At 58.5% G+C, this 19,798-nt stretch overlaps 3 pseudogenes; all 3 read right to left on the bottom strand.

Annotated features, from left to right (window-relative positions):
- Nucleotides 1-7,597: 7,597 nt before the first annotated feature.
- On the bottom strand, nt 7,598-9,801 carry LOC144177748 (uncharacterized; annotated as a pseudogene).
- Nucleotides 9,802-10,597: 796 nt separating this feature from the next.
- Nucleotides 10,598-11,479, bottom strand: LOC144177747 (uncharacterized; annotated as a pseudogene).
- Nucleotides 11,480-13,613: 2,134 nt separating this feature from the next.
- Nucleotides 13,614-19,504, bottom strand: LOC144177746 (uncharacterized; annotated as a pseudogene).
- Nucleotides 19,505-19,798: the final 294 nt, after the last annotated feature.

Below are 19,798 nucleotides of genomic sequence, written 5' to 3'. Positions count from 1 at the left end.
GACGCCACTGGCCAGGGGTTGGTCGTCTTCCAGGGGTCTTTGCAGAAATCCAGGCAAGGCAAGCGAGGCAGCCAGCCCAAGATAGGGCTAGCTAGCATCACCAGTCTGCCGGGCACGTCGCCGATAAAATAGTCCAGAGGGCCCGCGATGTTCACAGGAGCAGGTCAGGGTGATGGGTCAAGCACGATCCTCGGCTCAGCAGAACACGGCAGCAGGGCGACGGACTAAAAAGCGAATTGCAAAATCAAGCAGCGATTAGGCATAGTGCTCACGCCGATCCTGCCTAGCCCACTGAAGGAGGTGCCGGGATGAAGTTCTTTGAAACGGGTCGAGAGCGACGCCACTGGGCAGGGGTTGGTCGTCTTCCAGGGGTCTTTGCAGAAATCCGGGCAAGGCAAGCGAGGCAGCCAGCCCAGGATAGGGCTAGCTACCATCACCAGTCTGCCGGGCACGTCGTCGATAAAAGTCCGGAGGGCCTGCGATGTTCGCATGAGCAGGCCAGAGTGATGGGTCAAGCACGATCCTTGGCTCAGCAGAACACGGCAGCAGGGCGACGGACTAAAAAGTGAACTGCAAAATCAAGCAGCGACTAGGCATAGTGCTCACGCCGATCCTGCCTAGCCCACTGAAGGAGATGCCGGGATGAATTCCTTTAAAACGGGTCGAGAGCGACGCCACTGGCCAGGGGTTGGACGTCTTCCAGGGGTCTTTGCAGAAATCCGGGCAAGGCAAGCGAGGCAGCCAGCCCAAGATAGGGCTAGCTAGCATCACCAGTCTGCCGGGCACGTCGTCGATAAAATAGTCCGGAGGGCCCGCGATGTTCGCATGAGCAGGCCAGGGTGATGGGTCAAGCATGATCCTTAGCTCAGTAGAACACGGCATCAGGGCGACGGACTAAAAGCGAACTGCAAAAGCAAGCAGCGACTATGCATAGTGCTCACGCCAATCCTGCCTAGCCACTGAAGGATATGCCGGGATGAAGTCCTTTGAAACGGGTCGAGAGCGACGCCACTTGCCAGGGGTTGGTCGTCTTCCAGGGGTCTTTGCAGAAATCCGGGCAAGGCAAGCGACGCAGCCAGCCCGAGATGGGGCTAGCTAGCATCACCAGTCTGCCGGGCACGTCGTCGATAAAATAGTCCGGAGGGCCCGCGATGTTCGCATGAGCAGGCCAGTGTGATGGGTCAAGCACGATCCTCGGCTCAGCAGAACACGGCAGCAGGGCGATGGACTAAAAAGCGAACTGCAAAAGCAAGCAGCGATTAGGCATAGTGCTCACGCCGATCCTGCCTAGCCCACTGAAGGAGATGCCGGGATGAAGTCCTTTGAAACGGGTCGAGAGCGACGCCACTGGCCAGGGGTTGGTCGTCTCCAGGGGTCTTTGCAGAAATCTGGGGAAGGCAAGCGAGGCAGCCAGCCCAAGATAGGGCTAGCTAGCATCACCAGTCTGCCGGGCACGTCGCCGATAAAATAGTCCAGAGGGCCCGCGATGTTCGCATGAGCAGGTCAGGGTGATGGGTCAAGCACGATCCTCGGCTCAGCAGAACACGGCAGCAGGGCGATGGACTAAAAAGCGAACTGCAATATCAAGCAGCGATTAGGCGTAGTGGTTACGCCGATCCTGCCCAGCCCACTGAAGGAGATGCCGGGATGAAGTCCTTTGAAACGGGTCGAGAGCGACGCCACTTGCCAGGGGTTGTCGTCTTCAGGGGTCTTTGCACAAATCCGGGCAAGGCAAGCGAGGCAGCCAGCCCAAGATAGGGCTAGCTGGCATCACCATTCTGCCGGGCACGTCGTCGATAAAATAGTCCGGAGGGCCCGCGATGTTCGCATGAGCAGTCCAGGGTGATGGGTCAAACACGATCCTCGGCTCAGCAGAACACGGCAGCAGGGCGATGGACTAAAAAGCGAACTGCAAAAGCAAGCAGCGATTAGGCATAGTGCTCACGCCGATCCTGCCTAGCCCACTGAAGGAGATGCCGGGATGAAGTCCTTTGAAACGGGTCGAGAGCGACGCCACTGGCCAGGGGTTGGTCGTCTTCCAGGGGTCTTTGCAGAAATCCGGGCAAGGCAAGCGAGGCAGCTAGCCCAAGATAGGGCTAGCTAGCATCACCAGTCTGCCGGGCACGTCGCCGATAAATAGTCCAGAGGGCCCGCGATGTTCGCATGAGCAGGCCAGGGTGATGGGTGAAGCACGATCCTCGGCTCAGCAGAACACGGCAGCAGGGCGACGGACCAAAAAGCGAACTGCAAAAGCAAGCAGCGATTAGGCGTCGTGCTCACGCCGCTCCTGCCTAGCCCACTGAAGGAGATGCCGGGATGAAGTCCTTTGAAACGGGTCGAGAGCGACGCCACTGGCCAGGGGTTGGTCGTCTTCCAGGGGTCTTTGCAGAAATCCAGGCAAGGCAAGCGAGGCAGCCAGCCCAAGATAGGGCTAGCTAGCATCACCAGTCTGCTGGGCACGTCGCCGATAAAATAGTCCAGAGGGCCCGCGATGTTCACAGGAGCAGGTCAGGGTGATGGGTCAAGCACGATCCTCGGCTCAGCAGAACACGGCAGCAGGGCGACGGACTAAAAAGCGAACTGCAAAATCAAGCAGCGATTAGGCATAGTGCTCACGCCGATCCTGCCTAGCCCACTGAAGGAGATGCCGGGATGAAGTCCTTTGAAACGGGTCGAGAGCGACGCCACTTGCCAGGGGTTGTCGTCTTCCAGGGGTCTTTGCACAAATCTGGGCAAGGCAAGCGAGGCAGCCAGCCAAGATAGGGCTAGCTGGCATCACCATTCTGCCGGGCACGTCGTCGATAAAATAGTCCGGAGGGCCCGCGATGTTCGCATGAGCAGTCCAGGGTGATGGGTCAAACACGATCCTCGGCTCAGCAGAACACGGCAGCAGGGCGATGGACTAAAAGCGAACTGCAAAAGCAAGCAGCGATTAGGCATAGTGCTCACGCGATCCTGCCTAGCCCACTGAAGGAGATGCCGGGATGAAGTCCTTTGAAACGGGTCGAGAGCGACGCCACTGGCCAGGGGTTGGTCGTCTTCCAGGGGTCTTTGCAGAAATCCGGGCAAGGCAAGCGAGGCAGCCAGCCCAAGATAGGGCTAGCTAGCATCACCAGTCTGCCGGGCACGTCGCCGATAAAATAGTCCAGAGGGCCCGCGATGTTCGCATGAGCAGGCCAGGGTGATGGGTCAAGCACGATCCTCGGCTCAGCAGAACACGGCAGCAGGGCGACGGACCAAAAAGCGAACTGCAAAAGCAAGCATCGATTAGGCGTAGTGCTCACGCCGCTCCTGCCTAGCCCACTGAAGGAGATGCCGGATGAAGTCCTTTGAAACGGGTCGAGAGCGACGCCACTGGCCAGGGGTTGGTCGTCTTCCAGGGGTCTTTGCAGAAATCCAGGCAAGGCAAGCGAGGCAGCCAGCCCAAGATAGGGCTAGCTAGCATCACCAGTCTGCCGGGCACGTCGCCGATAAAATAGTCCAGAGGGCCCGCGATGTTCACAGGAGCAGGTCAGGGTGATGGGTCAAGCACGATCCTCGGCTCAGCAGAACACGGCAGCAGGGCGACGGACTAAAAAGCGAATTGCAAAATCAAGCAGCGATTAGGCATAGTGCTCACGCCGATCCTGCCTAGCCCACTGAAGGAGGTGCCAGGATGAAGTTCTTTGAAACGGGTCGAGAGCGACGCCACTGGGCAGGGGTTGGTCGTCTTCCAGGGTCTTTGCAGAAATCCGGGCAAGGCAAGCGAGGCAGCCAGCCCAGGATAGGGCTAGCTACCATCACCAGTCTGCCGGGCACGTCGTCGATAAAAGTCCGGAGGGCCTGCGATGTTCGCATGAGCAGGCCAGAGTGATGGGTCAAGCACGATCCTTGGCTCAGCAGAACACGGCAGCAGGGCGACGGACTAAAAAGTGAACTGCAAAATCAAGCAGCGACTAGGCATAGTGCTCACGCCGATCCTGCCTAGCCCACTGAAGGAGATGCCGGGATGAATTCCTTTAAAACGGGTCGAGAGCGACGCCACTGGCCAGGGGTTGGACGTCTTCCAGGGGTCTTTGCAGAAATCCGGGCAAGGCAAGCGAGGCAGCCAGCCCAAGATAGGGCTAGCTAGCATCACCAGTCTGCCGGGCACGTCGTCGATAAAATAGTCCGGAGGGCCCGCGATGTTCGCACGAGCAGGCCAGGGTGATGGGTCAAGCATGATCCTTAGCTCAGTAGAACACGGCATCAGGGCGACGGACTAAAAAGCGAACTGCAAAAGCAAGCAGCGACTATGCATAGTGCTCACGCCAATCCTGCCTAGCCCACTGAAGGATATGCCGGGATGAAGTCCTTTGAAACGGGTCGAGAGCGACGCCACTTGCCAGGGGTTGGTCGTCTTCCAGGGGTCTTTGCGGAAATCGGGCAAGGCAAGCGACGCAGCCAGCCCGAGATGGGGCTAGCTAGCATCACCAGTCTGCCGGGCACGTCGTCGATAAAATAGTCCGGAGGGCCCGCGATGTTCGCATGAGCAGGCCAGTGTGATGGGTCAAGCACGATCCTCGGCTCAGCAGAACACGGCAGCAGGGCGATGGACTAAAAAGCGAACTGCAAAAGCAAGCAGCGATTAGGCATAGTGCTCACGCCGATCCTGCCTAGCCCACTGAAGGAGATGCCGGGATGAAGTCCTTTGAAACGGGTCGAGAGCGACGCCACTGGCCAGGGGTTGGTCGTCTTCCAGGGGTCTTTGCAGAAATCTGGGGAAGGCAAGCGAGGCAGCCAGCCCAAGATAGGGCTAGCTAGCATCACCAGTCTGCCGGGCACGTCGCCGATAAAATAGTCCAGAGGGCCCGCGATGTTCGCATGAGCAGGTCAGGGTGATGGGTCAAGCACGATCCTCGGCTCAGCAGAACACGGCAGCAGGGCGACGGACTAAAAAGCGAACTGCAATATCAAGCAGCGATTAGGCGTAGTGGTTACGCCGATCCTGCCCAGCCCACTGAAGGAGATGCCGGGATGAAGTCCTTTGAAACGGGTCGAGAGCGACGCCACTGGGCAGGGGTTGGTCGTCTTCCAGCGGTCTTTGCAGAAATCCGGGCAAGGCAAGCGAGGCAGCCAGCCCAAGATAGGGCTAGCTAGCATCACCAGTCTGCCGGGCACGTCGCCGATAAAATAGTCCAGAGGGCCCGCGATGTTCGCATGAGCAGGCCAGGGTGATGGGTCAAGCACGATCCTCGGCTCAGCAGAACACGGCAGCAGGGCGACGGACTAAAAAGCGAACTTCAAAAGCAAGCAGCGACTAGGCATAGTGCTCACGCCGATCCTGCCTAGCCCACTGAAGGAGATGCCAGGATGAAGTCCTTTGAAGCGGCTCGAGAGCGACGCCACTGGCCAGGGGTTGGTCGTCTTCCAGGGGTCTTTGCAGAAATCCGGGCAAGGCAAGCGAGGCAGCCAGCCCAAGATAGGGCTAGCTAGCATCACCAGTCTGCCGGGCACGTCGTCGATTAATAGTCCGGAGGGCCCGCGATGTTCGCATGAGCAGGCCAGGGTGATGGGTCAAGCGCGATTCTCGGCTCAGCAGAACACGGCAGCAGGGCGACGGACTAAAAAGCGAGCTGCAAAATCAAGCAGCGGCTAGGCATAGTGCTCACGCCGATCCTGCCTAGCCCACTGAAGGAGATGCCGGGATGAAGTCCTTTGAAACGGGTCGAGAGAGACGCCACTGGCCATGGGTTGGTCGTCTTCCAGGGGTCTTTGCAGAAATCCGGGCAAGGCAAGCGAGGCAGCCAGCCCAAGATAGGGCTAGCTTGCATCACCAGTCTGCCGGGCACGTCGCCGATAAAATAGTCCAGAGGGCCCGCGATGTTCGCATGAGCAGGTCAGGGTGATGGGTCAAGCACGGTCCTCGGCTCAGCAGAAAACGGCAGCAGGGCGACGGACTAAAAAGAGAATTGCAAAATCAAGCAGCAATTAGGCATAGTGTTCACGCCGATCCGGCCCAGCCCACTGAAGGAGATGCCGGGATGAAGTCCTTTGAAACGGGTCGAGAGCGACGCCACTGGGCAGGGGTTGGTCGTCTTCCAGGGGTCTTTGCAGAAATCCGGGCAAGGCAAGCGAGGCAGCCAGCCCAAGTTAGGGCTAGCTTGCATCACCAGTCTGCCGGGCACGTCGCCGAGAAAATAGTCCAGAGGGCCCGCGATGTTCGCATGAGCAGGTCAGGGTGATGGGTCAAGCACGGTCCTCGGCTCAGCAGAACACGGCAGCAGGGCGGCGAACCAAAAAGCGAACTGCAAAATCAAGCGGCGATTAGGCATCGTGCTCACGCCGATCCTGCCTTGCCCAGTGAAGAAGATACCGGGATGATGTCCCTTTAAGAGGGTCCAGACAGACGTCACTGGCCAGGGGTTGGTCGTCTCCCAGGGGTTGTTGCAGGCAGCATGGCAAGGCAAGTGAGGCAGCCAGTACAAGGTAGGTCTATCTAGCATCCCCAGTGGGCCGGGCACGTCGTCGATAAAATAGTCCGGAGGGACCGCGATGTTCACATGAGCAGGCCAGGGTGATGGGTCAAGCACGATCCTTGGCTCAGCAGAACATGGCAGCAGGGCGACGGACTAAAAACAGAACTGCAAAATCAAACAGCGATTAGGCATAGTGCTCACGCCGATCCTGCCTAGCCCACTGAAGGAGATGCCGGGATTAAGTCCTTTGAAACGGGTCGAGAGCTAAGCCACTGGCCAGGGGTTGGTCGTCTTCCAGGGGTCTTTACAGAAATCCGGGCAAGGCAAGCGAGGCAGCCAGCCCAAGTTAGGGCTAGCTAGCATCACCAGTCTGCCGGGCACGTCGTCGATAAAGTAGTCCGGCAGGCCCGCGATGTTCGCATGAGCAGGCCAGGGTGATGGGTCAAGCACGATCCTCGGCTCAGCAGAACACGGCAGCAGGGCGACGGACTAAAAAGCGAACTGCAAAATCAATCAGCGATTAGGCATAGTGCTCACACTGATGATCCTGTCTAGCCCACTGAAGGAGATGCCGGGATGAAGTCCTTTGAAACGGTTTGAGAGCGACGCCACTGGCCAGGGGTTGGTCGTCTGGCTGTGGCTTTGCAGAAATCCGGGCAAGGCAAGCGAGGCAGCCAGCCCAAGATAGGGCTAGCTAGCATCACCAGTCTGCGGGCACGTCGTCGATAAAATAGTCCGGAGGGCCCGCGATGTTCGCATGATTGGCCAGGGTGATGGGTCAAGCACGATTCTTGGCTCAGTAGAACACGGCATCAGGGCGACGGACTAAAAAGCGAACTGCAAAAGCAAGCAGCGACTAGGCATAGTGCTCACGCCGATCCTGCCTAGCCCACTGAAGGAGATGCCGGGATGAAGTCCTTTGAAACGGGTCGAGAGCGACGGCACTTGCCAGGGGTTGTCGTCTTCCAGGGGTCTTTGCAGAAATCCGGGCAAGGCAAGCGAGGCAGCCAGCCCAAGATAGGGCTAGCTAGCATCACCAGTCTGCCGGGCACGTCGTCGATAAAATAGTCCGGAGGGCCCGCGATGTTCGCATGAGCAGTCCAGGGTGATGGGTCAAGCACGATCCTCGGCTCATCAGAACACGGCAGCAGGGCGACGGACTAAAAAGCGAACTGCAAAAGCAAGCAGCGATTAGGCATAGTGCTCACGCCGATCCTGCCTAGCCCACTGAAAGAGATGCCGGGATGAAGTCCTTTGAAACGGGTCGAGAGCGACGCCACTGGCCAGGGGTTGGTCGTCTTCCAGGGGTCTTTGCAGAAATCGGGGCAAGGCAAGCGAGGCAGCCAGCCCAAGATAGGGCTAGCTAGCATCACCAGTCTGCCGGGCACGTCGTCGATAAAGTAGTCCAGAGTGCCCGCGATGTTCGCATGAGCAGGCCAGGGTGATGGGTCAAGCACGATCCTCGGCTCAGCAGAACACGGCAGCAGGGCGGCGGACCAAAAAGCGAACTGCAAAATCAAGCGGCGATTAGGCATCGTGCTCACGCCGATCCTGCCTTGCCCAGTGAAGAAGATACCGGGATGATGTCCCTTTAAGAGGGTCCAGACAGACGTCACTGGCCAGGGGTTGGTCGTCTCCCAGGCGTTGTTGCAGGCAGCATGGCAAGGCAAGTGAGGCAGCCAGTACAAGGTAGGTCTATCTAGCATCCCCAGTGGGCCGGGCACGTCGTCGATAAAATAGTCCGGAGGGACCGCGATGTTCGCATGAGCAGGCCAGGGTGATGGGTCAAGCACGATCCTTGGCTCAGCAGAACACGGCAGCAGGGCGACGGACTAAAAAGAGAACTGCAAAATCAAACAGCGATTAGGCATAGTGCTCACGCCGATCCTGCCTAGCCCACTGAAGGAGATGCCGGGATTAAGTCCTTTGAAACGGGTCGAGAGCTACGCCACTGGCCAGGGGTTGGTCGTCTTCCAGGTGTCTTTACAGAAATCCGGGCAAGGCAAGCGAGGCAGCCAAGCCAAGTTAGGGCTAGCTAGCATCACCAGTCTGCCGGGCACGTCGTCGATAAAGTAGCCCGGCGGGCCCGCGATGTTCGCATGAGCAGGCCAGGGTGATGGGTCAAGCACGATCCTCGGCTCAGCAGAACACGGCAGCAGGGCGACGGACTAAAAAGCGAACTGCAAAATCAAGCAGCGATTAGGCATAGTGCTCACACTGATGATCCTGCCTAGCCCACTGAAGGAGATGCCGGGATGAAGTCCTTTGAAACGGGTCGAGAGCGACGCCACTGGCCAGTGGTTGGTCGTCTTCCTGGGGCTTTGCAGAAATCCGGGCAAGGCAAGCGAGGCAGCCAGCCCAAGATAGGGCTAGCTAGCATCACCAGTCTGCCGGGAACGTCGTCGATAAAATAGTCCAGAGGGCCCGCGATGTTCGCATGAGCAGGCCAGGGTGATGGGTCAAGCACGATCCTCGGCTTAGCAGAACACGGCAGCAGGGCGACGGACTAAAAAGCGAACTGCAAAATCAAGCAGCGACTAGGCATAGTGTTCGCGCCGATCCTGCCTAGCCCACTGAAGGAGATGCCGGGATGAAGTCCTTTGAAACGGGTCGAGAGCGACGCCACTGGCCAGGGGTTGGTGGTCTTCCAAGGGTCTTTGCAGAAATCCGGGCAAGGCAAGCGAGGCAGCCAGCCCAAGATAGGGCTAGCTAGCATCACCAGTCTGCCGGGCACGTCGTCGATAAAATAGTCCGGAGGGCCCGCGATGTTCGCATGAGCAGGCCAGGGTGATGGGTCAAGCACGATTCTTGGCTCAGTAGAACACGGCATCAGGGCGACGGACTAAAAAGCGAACTGCAAAAGCAAGCAGCGACTAGGCATAATGCTCACGCCGATCCTGCCTAGCCCGCCCTTTGAAACGGGTCGAGAGCGACGCCACTTGCCAGGGGTTGTCGTCTTCCAGGGGTCTTTGCAGAAATCCGGGCAAGACAAGCGAGGCAGCCAGCCCAAGATAGGGCTAGCTAGCATCACCATTCTGCCGGGCACGTCGTCGATAAAATAGTCCGGAGGGCCCGCGATGTTCGCATGAGCAGGCCAGAGTGATGGGTCAAGCACGATCCTTGGCTCAGCAGAACACGGCAGCAGGGCGACGGACTAAAAAGCGAATTGCAAAATCAAGCAGCGATTAGGCATAGTGCTCACGCCGATCCTGCCTAGCCCACTGAAGGAGGTGCCAGGATGAAGTTCTTTGAAACGGGTCGAGAGCGACGCCACTGGGCAGGGGTTGGTCGTCTTCCAGGGGTCTTTGCAGAAATCCGGGCAAGGCAAGCGAGGCAGCCAGCCCAGGATAGGGCTAGCTACCATCACCAGTCTGCCGGGCACGTCGTCGATAAAAGTCCGGAGGGCCTGCGATGTTCGCATGAGCAGGCCAGAGTGATGGGTCAAGCACGATCCTTGGCTCAGCAGAACACGGCAGCAGGGCGACGGACTAAAAAGTGAACTGCAAAATCAAGCAGCGACTAGGCATAGTGCTCACGCCGATCCTGCCTAGCCCACTGAAGGAGATGCCGGGATGAATTCCTTTAAAACGGGTCGAGAGCGACGCCACTGGCCAGGGGTTGGACGTCTTCCAGGGGTCTTTGCAGAAATCCGGGCAAGGCAAGCGAGGCAGCCAGCCCAAGATAGGGCTAGCTAGCATCACCAGTCTGCCGGGCACGTCGTCGATAAAATAGTCCGGAGGGCCCGCGATGTTCGCACGAGCAGGCCAGGGTGATGGGTCAAGCATGATCCTTAGCTCAGTAGAACACGGCATCAGGGCGACGGACTAAAAAGCGAACTGCAAAAGCAAGCAGCGACTATGCATAGTGCTCACGCCAATCCTGCCTAGCCCACTGAAGGATATGCCGGGATGAAGTCCTTTGAAACGGGTCGAGAGCGACGCCACTTGCCAGGGGTTGGTCGTCTTCCAGGGGTCTTTGCGGAAATCCGGGCAAGGCAAGCGACGCAGCCAGCCCGAGATGGGGCTAGCTAGCATCACCAGTCTGCCGGGCACGTCGTCGATAAAATAGTCCGGAGGGCCCGCGATGTTCGCATGAGCAGGCCAGTGTGATGGGTCAAGCACGATCCTCGGCTCAGCAGAACACGGCAGCAGGGCGATGGACTAAAAAGCGAACTGCAAAAGCAAGCAGCGATTAGGCATAGTGCTCACGCCGATCCTGCCTAGCCCACTGAAGGAGATGCCGGGATGAAGTCCTTTGAAACGGGTCGAGAGCGACGCCACTGGCCAGGGGTTGGTCGTCTTCCAGGGGTCTTTGCAGAAATCTGGGGAAGGCAAGCGAGGCAGCCAGCCCAAGATAGGGCTAGCTAGCATCACCAGTCTGCCGGGCACGTCGCCGATAAAATAGTCCAGAGGGCCCGCGATGTTCGCATGAGCAGGTCAGGGTGATGGGTCAAGCACGATCCTCGGCTCAGCAGAACACGGCAGCAGGGCGACGGACTAAAAAGCGAACTGCAATATCAAGCAGCGATTAGGCGTAGTGGTTACGCCGATCCTGCCCAGCCCACTGAAGGAGATGCCGGGATGAAGTCCTTTGAAACGGGTCGAGAGCGACGCCACTGGGCAGGGGTTGGTCGTCTTCCAGCGGTCTTTGCAGAAATCCGGGCAAGGCAAGCGAGGCAGCCAGCCCAAGATAGGGCTAGCTAGCATCACCAGTCTGCCGGGCACGTCGCCGATAAAATAGTCCAGAGGGCCCGCGATGTTCGCATGAGCAGGCCAGGGTGATGGGTCAAGCACGATCCTCGGCTCAGCAGAACACGGCAGCAGGGCGACGGACTAAAAAGCGAACTTCAAAAGCAAGCAGCGACTAGGCATAGTGCTCACGCCGATCCTGCCTAGCCCACTGAAGGAGATGCCAGGATGAAGTCCTTTGAAGCGGCTCGAGAGCGACGCCACTGGCCAGGGGTTGGTCGTCTTCCAGGGGTCTTTGCAGAAATCCGGGCAAGGCAAGCGAGGCAGCCAGCCCAAGATAGGGCTAGCTAGCATCACCAGTCTGCCGGGCACGTCGTCGATTAATAGTCCGGAGGGCCCGCGATGTTCGCATGAGCAGGCCAGGGTGATGGGTCAAGCGCGATTCTCGGCTCAGCAGAACACGGCAGCAGGGCGACGGACTAAAAAGCGAGCTGCAAAATCAAGCAGCGGCTAGGCATAGTGCTCACGCCGATCCTGCCTAGCCCACTGAAGGAGATGCCGGGATGAAGTCCTTTGAAACGGGTCGAGAGAGACGCCACTGGCCATGGGTTGGTCGTCTTCCAGGGGTCTTTGCAGAAATCCGGGCAAGGCAAGCGAGGCAGCCAGCCCAAGATAGGGCTAGCTTGCATCACCAGTCTGCCGGGCACGTCGCCGATAAAATAGTCCAGAGGGCCCGCGATGTTCGCATGAGCAGGTCAGGGTGATGGGTCAAGCACGGTCCTCGGCTCAGCAGAAAACGGCAGCAGGGCGACGGACTAAAAAGAGAATTGCAAAATCAAGCAGCAATTAGGCATAGTGTTCACGCCGATCCGGCCCAGCCCACTGAAGGAGATGCCGGGATGAAGTCCTTTGAAACGGGTCGAGAGCGACGCCACTGGGCAGGGGTTGGTCGTCTTCCAGGGGTCTTTGCAGAAATCCGGGCAAGGCAAGCGAGGCAGCCAGCCCAAGTTAGGGCTAGCTTGCATCACCAGTCTGCCGGGCACGTCGCCGAGAAAATAGTCCAGAGGGCCCGCGATGTTCGCATGAGCAGGTCAGGGTGATGGGTCAAGCACGGTCCTCGGCTCAGCAGAACACGGCAGCAGGGCGGCGAACCAAAAAGCGAACTGCAAAATCAAGCGGCGATTAGGCATCGTGCTCACGCCGATCCTGCCTTGCCCAGTGAAGAAGATACCGGGATGATGTCCCTTTAAGAGGGTCCAGACAGACGTCACTGGCCAGGGGTTGGTCGTCTCCCAGGGGTTGTTGCAGGCAGCATGGCAAGGCAAGTGAGGCAGCCAGTACAAGGTAGGTCTATCTAGCATCCCCAGTGGGCCGGGCACGTCGTCGATAAAATAGTCCGGAGGGACCGCGATGTTCACATGAGCAGGCCAGGGGTCAAGCACGATCCTTGGCTCAGCAGAACATGGCAGCAGGGCGACGGACTAAAAACAGAACTGCAAAATCAAACAGCGATTAGGCATAGTGCTCACGCCGATCCTGCCTAGCCCACTGAAGGAGATGCCGGGATTAAGTCCTTTGAAACGGGTCGAGAGCTAAGCCACTGGCCAGGGGTTGGTCGTCTTCCAGGGGTCTTTACAGAAATCCGGGCAAGGCAAGCGAGGCAGCCAGCCCAAGTTAGGGCTAGCTAGCATCACCAGTCTGCCGGGCACGTCGTCGATAAAGTAGTCCGGCAGGCCCGCGATGTTCGCATGAGCAGGCCAGGGTGATGGGTCAAGCACGATCCTCGGCTCAGCAGAACACGGCAGCAGGGCGACGGACTAAAAAGCGAACTGCAAAATCAATCAGCGATTAGGCATAGTGCTCACACTGATGATCCTGTCTAGCCCACTGAAGGAGATGCCGGGATGAAGTCCTTTGAAACGGTTTGAGAGCGACGCCACTGGCCAGGGGTTGGTCGTCTGGCTGTGGCTTTGCAGAAATCCGGGCAAGGCAAGCGAGGCAGCCAGCCCAAGATAGGGCTAGCTAGCATCACCAGTCTGCGGGCACGTCGTCGATAAAATAGTCCGGAGGGCCCGCGATGTTCGCATGATTGGCCAGGGTGATGGGTCAAGCACGATTCTTGGCTCAGTAGAACACGGCATCAGGGCGACGGACTAAAAAGCGAACTGCAAAAGCAAGCAGCGACTAGGCATAGTGCTCACGCCGATCCTGCCTAGCCCACTGAAGGAGATGCCGGGATGAAGTCCTTTGAAACGGGTCGAGAGCGACGGCACTTGCCAGGGGTTGTCGTCTTCCAGGGGTCTTTGCAGAAATCCGGGCAAGGCAAGCGAGGCAGCCAGCCCAAGATAGGGCTAGCTAGCATCACCAGTCTGCCGGGCACGTCGTCGATAAAATAGTCCGGAGGGCCCGCGATGTTCGCATGAGCAGTCCAGGGTGATGGGTCAAGCACGATCCTCGGCTCATCAGAACACGGCAGCAGGGCGACGGACTAAAAAGCGAACTGCAAAAGCAAGCAGCGATTAGGCATAGTGCTCACGCCGATCCTGCCTAGCCCACTGAAAGAGATGCCGGGATGAAGTCCTTTGAAACGGGTCGAGAGCGACGCCACTGGCCAGGGGTTGGTCGTCTTCCAGGGGTCTTTGCAGAAATCGGGGCAAGGCAAGCGAGGCAGCCAGCCCAAGATAGGGCTAGCTAGCATCACCAGTCTGCCGGGCACGTCGTCGATAAAGTAGTCCAGAGTGCCCGCGATGTTCGCATGAGCAGGCCAGGGTGATGGGTCAAGCACGATCCTCGGCTCAGCAGAACACGGCAGCAGGGCGGCGGACCAAAAAGCGAACTGCAAAATCAAGCGGCGATTAGGCATCGTGCTCACGCCGATCCTGCCTTGCCCAGTGAAGAAGATACCGGGATGATGTCCCTTTAAGAGGGTCCAGACAGACGTCACTGGCCAGGGGTTGGTCGTCTCCCAGGCGTTGTTGCAGGCAGCATGGCAAGGCAAGTGAGGCAGCCAGTACAAGGTAGGTCTATCTAGCATCCCCAGTGGGCCGGGCACGTCGTCGATAAAATAGTCCGGAGGGACCGCGATGTTCGCATGAGCAGGCCAGGGTGATGGGTCAAGCACGATCCTTGGCTCAGCAGAACACGGCAGCAGGGCGACGGACTAAAAAGAGAACTGCAAAATCAAACAGCGATTAGGCATAGTGCTCACGCCGATCCTGCCTAGCCCACTGAAGGAGATGCCGGGATTAAGTCCTTTGAAACGGGTCGAGAGCTACGCCACTGGCCAGGGGTTGGTCGTCTTCCAGGTGTCTTTACAGAAATCCGGGCAAGGCAAGCGAGGCAGCCAAGCCAAGTTAGGGCTAGCTAGCATCACCAGTCTGCCGGGCACGTCGTCGATAAAGTAGCCCGGCGGGCCCGCGATGTTCGCATGAGCAGGCCAGGGTGATGGGTCAAGCACGATCCTCGGCTCAGCAGAACACGGCAGCAGGGCGACGGACTAAAAAGCGAACTGCAAAATCAAGCAGCGATTAGGCATAGTGCTCACACTGATGATCCTGCCTAGCCCACTGAAGGAGATGCCGGGATGAAGTCCTTTGAAACGGGTCGAGAGCGACGCCACTGGCCAGTGGTTGGTCGTCTTCCTGGGGCTTTGCAGAAATCCGGGCAAGGCAAGCGAGGCAGCCAGCCCAAGATAGGGCTAGCTAGCATCACCAGTCTGCCGGGAACGTCGTCGATAAAATAGTCCAGAGGGCCCGCGATGTTCGCATGAGCAGGCCAGGGTGATGGGTCAAGCACGATCCTCGGCTTAGCAGAACACGGCAGCAGGGCGACGGACTAAAAAGCGAACTGCAAAATCAAGCAGCGACTAGGCATAGTGTTCGCGCCGATCCTGCCTAGCCCACTGAAGGAGATGCCGGGATGAAGTCCTTTGAAACGGGTCGAGAGCGACGCCACTGGCCAGGGGTTGGTGGTCTTCCAAGGGTCTTTGCAGAAATCCGGGCAAGGCAAGCGAGGCAGCCAGCCCAAGATAGGGCTAGCTAGCATCACCAGTCTGCCGGGCACGTCGTCGATAAAATAGTCCGGAGGGCCCGCGATGTTCGCATGAGCAGGCCAGGGTGATGGGTCAAGCACGATTCTTGGCTCAGTAGAACACGGCATCAGGGCGACGGACTAAAAAGCGAACTGCAAAAGCAAGCAGCGACTAGGCATAATGCTCACGCCGATCCTGCCTAGCCCGCCCTTTGAAACGGGTCGAGAGCGACGCCACTTGCCAGGGGTTGTCGTCTTCCAGGGGTCTTTGCAGAAATCCGGGCAAGACAAGCGAGGCAGCCAGCCCAAGATAGGGCTAGCTAGCATCACCATTCTGCCGGGCACGTCGTCGATAAAATAGTCCGGAGGGCCCGCGATGTTCGCATGAGCAGGCCAGAGTGATGGGTCAAGCACGATCCTTGGCTCAGCAGAACACGGCAGCAGGGCGACGGACCAAAAAGCGAACTGCAAAAGCAAGCAGCGATTAGGCATAGTGCTCACGCCACTCCTGCCTAGCCCACTGAAGGACGTGCCGGGATGAAGTCCTTTGAAACGGGTCGAGAGCGACGCCACTGGGCAGGGGTTAGTCGTCTTCCAGGGGTCTTTGCAGAAATCCGGGCAAGGCAAGCGAGGCAGCCAGCCAGGATAGGGCTAGCTACCATCACCAGTCTGCCGGGCACGTCGTCGATAAAAGTCCGGAGGGCCTGCGATGTTCGCATGAGCAGGCCAGAGTGATGGGTCAAGCACGATCCTTGGCTCAGCAGAACACGGCAGCAGGGCGACGGACTAAAAAGGGAACTGCAAAATCATGCAGGGACTAGGCATAGTGCTCACGACGATCCTGCCTAGCCCACTGAAGGAGATGCCGGGATGAATTCCTTTAAAACGGGTCGAGAGCGACCCCACTGGCCAGGGGTTGGTCATCTTCCAGGGGTCTTTGCAGAAATCCGGGCAAGGCAAGCGAGGCAGCCAGCCCAAGATAGGGCTAGCTAGCATCACCAGTCTGCCGGGCACGTCGTCGATAAAATAGTCCGGAGGGCCCGCGATGTTCGCATGAGCAGGCCAGGGTGATGGGTCAAGCACGATCCTCGGCTCAGCAGAACACGGCAGCAGGGCGACGGACTAAAAAGCGAACTGCAAAAGCAAGCAGCGATTAGGCATAGTGCTCACGCCGATCCTGCCTAGCCCACTGAAGGAGATGCCGGGATGAAGTCCTTTGAAACGGGTCGAGAGCGACGCCACTGGCAAGTGGTTGGTCGTCTTCCAGGGGTCTTTGTAGAAATCCGGGCAAGGCAAGCGAGGCAGCCAGCCCAAGATAGGGCTAGCTAGCATCACCAGTCTGCCGGGCACGTCGCCGATAAAATAGTCCAGAGGGCCCGCGATGTTCGCATGAGCAGGTCAGGGTGATGGGTCAAGCACGATCCTCGGCTCAGCAGAACACGGCAGCAGGGCGACGGACTAAAAAGCGAACTGCAATATCAAGCAGCGATTAGGCATAGTGTTCACGCCGATCCTGCCCAGCCCACTGAAGGAGATGCCGGGATGAAGTCCTTTGAAACGGGTCGAGAGCGGCGCCACTGGGCAGGGGTTGGTCGTCTTCCAGCGGTCTTTGCAGAAATCCGGGCAAGGCAAGCGAGGCAGCCAGCCCAGGATAGGACGTGCTACCATCACCAGTCTGCCGGGCACATCGTCGATAAAAGTCCGGAGGGCCCGCGATGTTCGCATGAGCAGGCCAGGGTGATGGGTCAAGCACGATCCTCGGCTCAGCAGAACACGGCAGCAGGGCGACGGACTAAAAAGCGAACTTCAAAATCAAGCAGCGACTAGACATAGTGCTCACGCCGATCCTGCCTAGCCCACTGAAGGAGATGCCGGGATGAAGTCCTTTAAAACGGGTCGAGAGCGACGCCACTGGCCAGGGGTTGGTCGTCTTCCAGGGGTATTTGCAGAAATCCGGGCAAGGCAAGCGAGACAGCCAGCCCAAGATAGGGCTAGCTAGCATCACTAGTCTGCCGGGCACGTCGTCGATAAAATAGTCCGGAGGGCCCGCGATGTTCGCAGGAGCAGGCCAGGGTGATGGGTTAAGCACGATCCTCGGCTCAGCAGAACATGGCAGCAGGGCGACGGACCAAAAAGCGAACTGCAAAAGCAAGCAGCGATTAGACGTCGTGCTCACGCCGCTCCTGCCTAGCCCACTGAAGGAGATGCCGGGATGAAGTCCTTTGAAACGGGTCGAGAGCGACGCCACTGGCCTGGGGTTGGTCGTCTTCCAGGGGTCTTTGCAGAAATCCGGGCAAGGCAAGCGAGGCAGCCAGCCCAAGATAGGGCTAGATAGCATCACCAGTCTGCCAGTCACGTCGCCGATAAAATAGTCCAGAGGGCCCGCCATTTTCGCATGAGCAGGTCAGGGTGATGGGTCAAGCACGATCCTCGGCTCAGCAGAACATGGCAGCAGGGCGACGGACTAAAAAGCGAACAGCAAAATCAAGCAGCGATTAGGCATAGTGTTCACGCCGATCCTACCCTCCCACTGAAGGAGATGCCGGGATGAAGTCCTTTGAAACGGGTCGAGAGCGACGCCACTGGGCAGGGGTTGGTCGTCTTCCAGGGGTCTTTGCTGAAATCCGGGCAAGGCAAGCGAGGCAGCCAGCCCAGGATAGGGCTAGCTACCATCACCAGTCTGCCGGGCACGTCGTCGATAAAAGTCCGGAGGGCCCGCGATGTTTGCATGAGCAGGCCAGGGTGATGGGTCAAGCACGATCCTCGGCTCAGCAGAACACGGCAGCAGGGCGACGGACTAAAAAGCGAATTGCAAAATCAAGCAGCCATTAGGCATAGTGTGCACGCCGATCCTGCCCAGCCCACTGAAGGAGATGCCGGGATGAAGTCCTTTGAAACGGGTCGAGAGCGACGCCAGTGGGCAGAGGTTGGTCGTCTTCTAGGGGTCTTTGCAGAAATCCGGGCAAGGCAAGCGAGGCAGCCAGCCTAGGATAGGGCTAGCTACCATCACCAGTCTGCCGGGCACGTCGTCGATAAAATAGTCCAGAGGGCCCGCGATGTTCGCATGAGCAGGTCAGGGTGATGGGTCAAGCACGATCCTCGGCTCAGCAGAACACGGCAGCAGGGCGACGGACTAAAAAGCTAATTGCAAAATCAAGCAGAGATTAGGCATAGTGTTTACGCCGATCCTGCCCAGCCCACTGAAGGAGATGCCGGGATGAAGTCCTTTGAAAAGGGTCGAGAGCGACGCCAGTGGGCAGGGGTTGGTCGTCTTCCAGGGGTCTTTGCAGAAATCCGGGCAAGGCAAGCGAGGCAGCCAGCCCAGGATAGGGCTAGCTAGCATCACCAGACTGCCGGTCACGTCGCCGATAAAATAGTCCAGAGGGCCCGCGATGTTCGCATGAGCAGGCCAGGGTGATGGGTCAAGCACGATCCTTCGCTCAGCAGAACACGGCAGCAGGGCGACGGACTAAAAAGCGAACTGCAAAAGCAAGCAGCGACTAGGCGTAGTGCACACGCCGATCCTGCCTAGCCCACTGAAGGAGATGCCGGGATGAAGTCCTTTGAAACGGGTCGAGAGTGACACCACAGGCCAGGGGTTGGTCGTCTTCCAGGGGTCTTTGCAGAAATCCGTTCAAGGTAAGCGAGGCAGCCAGCCTAGGATAGGGCTAGCTACCATCACCAGTCTGCCGGGCACGTCGTCGATAAAATAGTCCAGAGGGCCCGCGATGTTCGCATGAGCAGGTCAGGGTGATGGGTCAAGCACGATCCTCGGCTCAGCAGAACACGGCAGCAGGCGACGGACTAAAAAGCGAACTGCAAAAGCAAGCAGCGACTAGGCATAGTTCTCACGCCGATCCTGCCTAGCCCACTGAAGGAGATGCCGGGATGAAGTCCTTTGAAACGGGTCGAGAGCGACGCCACTGGCGAGGGGTTGGTCGTCTTCCAGGGGTTTTTGCAGAAATCCGGGCAAGGCAAGCGAGGCAGCCAGCCCAAGATAGGGCTAGCTAGCATCACCAGTCTGCCGGGCACGTCGTCGATTAAATAGTCCGGAGGGTACGCGATGTTCGCATGAGCAGGCCAGGGTGATGGGTCAAGCGCGATTCTCGGCTCAGCAGAACACGGCAGCAGGGCGACGGACTAAAAAGCGAACTGCAAAATCAAGCAGCGACTAGGCATAGTGCTCACGCCGATCCTGCCTAGCCCACTGAAGGAGATGCCGGGATGAAGTCCTTTGAAACGGGTCGAGAGCGACGCCACTGGCCAGGGGTTGGTGGTCTTCCAGGGGTCTTTGCAGAAATCCAGGCAAGGCAAGCGAGGCAGCCAGCCCAAGATAGGGCTAGCTAGCATCACCAGTCTGCCGGGCACGTCGCCGATAAAATAGTTTAGAGGGCCCGCGATGTTCGCATGAGCAGGCCAGGGTGATGGGTCAAGCACGATCCTCGGCTCAGCAGAACACGGCAGCAGGGCGACAGACTAAAAAGCGAACTGCCGAAGGAAGCAGCGATTAGGCATAGTGCTCACGCCGATCCTGCCTAGCCCACTGAAGGAGATGCCGGGATGAAGTCATTTGAAACGGGTCGAGAGCGACGCCACTGGCAAGGGGTTGGTCGTCTTCCAGGGGTCTTTGCAGAAATCCGGGCA

The sequence above is a fragment of the Haemaphysalis longicornis genome, unplaced genomic scaffold, assembly GCF_048455015.1.
Source record: "Haemaphysalis longicornis isolate Haplotype H1 unplaced genomic scaffold, Haemaphysalis longicornis Haplotype H1 scaffold_30, whole genome shotgun sequence".
NCBI classification, from domain to species: Eukaryota; Metazoa; Arthropoda; class Arachnida; order Ixodida; family Ixodidae; genus Haemaphysalis; species Haemaphysalis longicornis.
The sequence above is the reverse complement of the archived record's forward strand: the minus strand, read 5'-3'. Positions and strand labels throughout refer to the sequence as shown.